This window comes from Stegostoma tigrinum, unplaced genomic scaffold (genome assembly GCF_030684315.1).
Source record: "Stegostoma tigrinum isolate sSteTig4 unplaced genomic scaffold, sSteTig4.hap1 scaffold_497, whole genome shotgun sequence".
NCBI classification, from domain to species: domain Eukaryota; kingdom Metazoa; phylum Chordata; class Chondrichthyes; order Orectolobiformes; family Stegostomatidae; genus Stegostoma; species Stegostoma tigrinum.
The window spans coordinates 50001-55000 of record NW_026728427.1 but is presented as its reverse complement, the minus strand read 5'-3'; positions in this window follow the sequence as shown (position 1 = coordinate 55000).

Genomic DNA, 5000 nt, shown 5'->3' with positions numbered 1-5000 from the left:
GGTCGACGGCCCCGGGCTGCGCCGCCTTTGCCCGCCCTCCGACGTTTCGGGCCCGGAGGCCTTGGACAGTTAGAACTGGCGCGAAGAGATCGGAAGGTCTGGTAGGAAGTCGCCAAGACTATGTCGAACACAACCGCCAAAGTGTCGAGGAACACAAATCGCCACCAGAGTGTCGAAGTTAAAAGCAGCACTGAGTATCGAACACAAAAATCGCCAGACTGTCGAACTTAATTCAGCTCAGAGTATCGAACACAAAAATCGCCAGACTGTCGAACTTAATTCAGCTCAGAGTATCGAACACAAAAATCGCCAGACTGTCGAACTTACCATGGGCTCAGAGTATCGAGTGTTAATCGCCCAGGTGTGTCGAACTTAAAATGGGCGGATTATCGAGTGTTTAATCGCCCGAGTGTCGAACTTAAAATGGGCGGATTATCGAGTGTTTAATCGCCCGAGTGTCGAACTTAAAATGGGCGGATTATCGAGTGTTTAATCGCCCGAGTGTCGAATGTCACGGCCAACATGTTCACAATTCGACAAAGCGTTCGAAAGTTCGACTATTAGCGTTCAAAAGTTCGACTGTTAGCGTTCAAAAGTTCGACAAAGTGTTCGCATGTTCGACAAAGTGTTCAAAATTCGACAAAGTGTTCGAAATTCGACAAAGTGTTCAAAATTCGACAAAGTGTTCAAAATTCGACAAAGTGTTCAAAATTCGACAAAGTGTTCAAAATCCGACCTCCGAGAGCTCTTTGGCATGCACACGAGTTCCAAATTGCCGCCCACCGTCTTTGGAACCGTTCCTCGGGCCCGTCTCAAAGTGGTCCCGAGCCGCCATTTTGTTCTAAAAAACGTGTTCCCGAAAATCTCCGGGTACCCCGCCAACCCCCCCGGCCGAAAATGACGAGTTGCACTTTGGGGGCGAATTTGAAATTTCAGTCCGACGATGAGGTACCGAAAGCCCGCAAACGGTACTCGGATCGTCCCCCTTGCCGACTTCCGTGATTTTTCAAAGTTAAAGTTTTCGGGCTGCGGACACTTTATTGCAACGGGGCAAGGCGCCGGGGCGAATTCCCACCCCTCCAGCGGGGCCCTGGAACTCCAACCCGGCGTGGATTTTCGGATTTTTCCCCTTCCCCACCGACTTTCCTCCGCTGACACTTAGAATTTTTTTTGACACTTAGAATTTTTTTTGACACTTAGAATTTTTTTGACACTTAGAATTTTTTTTGACACTTAGAATTTTTTTTGACACTTAGAATTTTTTTTGACACTTAGAATTTTTTTTGACACTTAGAATTTTTTTGACACTTAGAATTTTTTTGACACTTAGAATTTTTTTTGACACTTAGAATTTTTTTTGACACTTAGAATTTTTTTTGACACTTAGAATTTTTTTTGACACTTAGAATTTTTTTGACACTTAGAATTTTTTTTGACACTTAGAATTTTTTTTGACACTTAGAATTTTTTTTGACACTTAGAATTTTTTTGACACTTAGAATTTTTTTTGACACTTAGAATTTTTTTCTAAGTTTTTCCTTCTGGTTACTGACTTCCCTCGTCGGGCACGGGGATTTTCGACTTCCTCCTCCCGACCGAGGGGCCTCATTTTCGGGCATTTTCCTCAGATTTCCAAGCATTTTTAGACACTTTTCCCGACTTTTCCTGCTTACTGATTTCACACTTTTGGCCATTTTTATGCATTTTCCCGACTTTTCCTGCTTACTGATTTCACACTTTTGGCCATTTTTATGCATTTTCCCGACTTTTCCTGCTTACTGATTTCACACTTTTGGCCATTTTTAAGCATTTTCCTGGTTACTGATTTCACGCTTTTGGACATTTTCGGAGGTTCTGACGGCTTTTTCGCCTTACTGCTTCGGACATTTCGGGCACTTGGCTGACTTTTCCCGCTTACTCCTTCCGGGCTTTTACTCATTTTCGGAGGTTCTGACGGCTTTTTCGCCTTACTGCTTCGGACATTTCGGGCACTTGGCTGACTTTTCCCGCTTACTCCTTCCGGGCTTTTACTCATTTTCGGAGGTTCTGACGGCTTTTTCGCCTTACTGCTTCGGACATTTCGGGCACTTGGCTGACTTTTCCCGCTTACTCCTTCCGGGCTTTTACTCATTTTCGGAGGTTCTGACGGCTTTTTCGCCTTACTGCTTCGGACATTTCGGGCACTTGGCTGACTTTTCCCGCTTACTCCTTCCGGGCTTTTACTCATTTTCGGAGGTTCCGACGGCTTTTTCGCCTTACTGCTTCGGACATTTCGGGCACTTTGCTGACTTCTCCACCTTACTCCTTCCGGGCTTTTACTCATTTTCGGAGGTTCCGACGGCTTTTTCGCCTTACTGCTTCGGGCACTTTGCTGACCTTTTCCCGCTTACCCCTTTCAAGGTTTTGGACGTCTCCGGTCGGGTCCGCGCCCCTCGCCCGGGCCGGAACGCCTCCCCGCCGGCCGAGTTCCTCGGGGTCGCCCCCTCGCCCGGGAAAAACCGCTCCCCGCCGTCCCACAGCACTCCGACTCGGCCAGGCAGCCTCACGGGCACAGCGACTCCTGCCCACCTCGGGAACCGACGCCCCGCTCGGGCTCAGGCTCCGAAAAACCACCACAGCGGGGCAGCTACCCTCAATGCAGCCGAAATTCAAACTCCTCCCCTCCGAAAGGCGCGCCTCACCCGGCCACGGCCTCGGAACTGCTCCCCTTCCTCGGGATCGGCCCCTCGCCCGGGAAAACCCGCTCCCCGCCGTCCCACAGCACTCCGACTCGGCCAGGCAGCCTCACGGGCACAGCGACTCCTGCCCACCTCGGGAACCGACGCCCCGCTCGGGCTCAGGCTCCAAAAACCCACAACAGCGGGCAGCTACCCTCAATGCAGCCGAAATTCAAATTCCTCCCCTCCGAAAGGCGCGCCTCACCCGGCCACGGCCTCCAAATCGCTCCCCTTCCTCGGGATCGCCCCCTCGCCCGGGAAAACCCGCTCCCCGCCGTCCCACAGCACTCCGACTCGGCCAGGCAGCCTCACGGGCACAGCGACTCCTGCCCACCTCGGGAACCGACGCCCCGCTCGGGCTCAGGCTCCGAAAAACCACCACAGCGGGGCAGCTACCCTCAATGCAGCCGAAATTCAAATCCCTCCCCTTCGAGAGGCGCGCCTCACCCGGCCACGGCCTCCAAATCGCTCCCCTTAGGCGAAAATTAAGCCCCCGTGGCCGATAATACCCCTCCTTGATCGTGCACAAGGGCAGCTCCAAGTTGAACGGGCTCAGGCTCCAAAAACCCACAACAGCGGGCAGCTACCCTCAATGCAGCCGAAATTCAAATCCCTCCCCTTCGAGAGGCGCGCCTCACCCGGCCACGGCCTCCAAATCGCTCCCCTTAGGCGAAAATTAAGCCCCCGTGGCGGATAATACCCCTCCTTGATCGTGCACAAGGGCAGCTCCAAGTTGAACGGAGAAGTCAGTAACCAACCAAAAATAAGCTTGGTTACTGATTTCTCCCGTTGGTTACTGACTTCTCCCTTTGGTTACTGATTTCTCCCGTTGGTTACTCATTTCTCTTGTTGGTTACTGATTTCTCCCGTTGGTTACTGACTTCTCCCTTTGGTTACTGATTTCTCCCGTTGGTTACTGACTTCTCCCGTTGGTTACTCATTTCTCCCGTTGGTTACTCATTTCTCCCGTTGGTTACTCATTTCTCCTGTTGGTTACTGATTTCTTGGTTACTCATTTCTCTTCTTGGTTACTCATTTCTCCTGTTGGTTACTGATTTCTTGGTTACTCATTTCTCTTCTTGGTTACTCATTTCCCTTTCTGACACTTAGAATTTTTTTTGACACTTAGAATTCTTTTTGACACTTAGAATTTTTTTTGACACTTAGAATTTTTTTTGACACTTAGAATTTTTTTTGACACTTAGAATTTTTTTTGACACTTAGAATTCTTTTTGACACTTAGAATTTTTTTTGACACTTAGAATTTTTTTTGACACTTAGAATTTTTTTTGACACTTAGAATTTTTTTGACACTTAGAATTTTTTTTGACACTTAGAATTTTTTTTGACACTTAGAATTTTTTTTGACACTTAGAATTTTTTTTGACACTTAGAATTTTTTTTGACACTTAGAATTTTTTTTGACACTTAGAATTTTTTTTGACACTTAGAATTTTTTTTGACACTTAGAATTTTTTTCTAAGTTTTTCCTTCTGGTTACTGACTTCCCTCGTCGGGCACGGGGATTTTCGACTTCCTCCTCCCGACCGAGGGGCCTCATTTTCGGGCATTTTCCTCAGATTTCCAAGCATTTTTAGACACTTTTCCCGACTTTTCCTGCTTACTGATTTCACACTTTTGGCCATTTTTATGCATTTTCCTGGTTACTGATTTCACGCTTTTGGACATTTTCGGAGGTTCCGACGGCTTTTTCGCCTTACTGCTTCGGGCACTTTGCTGACCTTTTCCCGCTTACCCCTTTCAAGGTTTTGGACGTCTCCGGTCGGGTCCGCGCCCCTCGCCCGGGCCGGAACGCCTCCCCGCCGGCCGAGTTCCTCGGGGTCGCCCCCTCGCCAGGGAAAACCCGCTCCCCGCCGTCCCACAGCACTCCGACTCGGCCAGGCAGCCTCACGGGCACAGCGACTCCTGCCCACCTCGGGAACCGACGCCCCGCTCGGGCTCAGGCTCCGAAAAACCACCACAGCGGGGCAGCTACCCTCAATGCAGCCGAAATTCAAATCCCTCCCCTTCGAGAGGCGCGCCTCACCCGGCCACGGCCTCCAAATCGCTCCCCTTAGGCGAAAATTAAGCCCCCGTGGCGGATAATACCCCTCCTTGATCGTGCACAAGGGCAGCTCCAAGTTGAACGGAGAAGTCAGTAACCAACCAAAAATAAGCTTGGTTACTGATTTCTCCCGTTGGTTACTGACTTCTCCCTTTGGTTACTGATTTCTCCCGTTGGTTACTCATTTCTCTTGTTGGTTACTGACTTCTCCCGTTGGT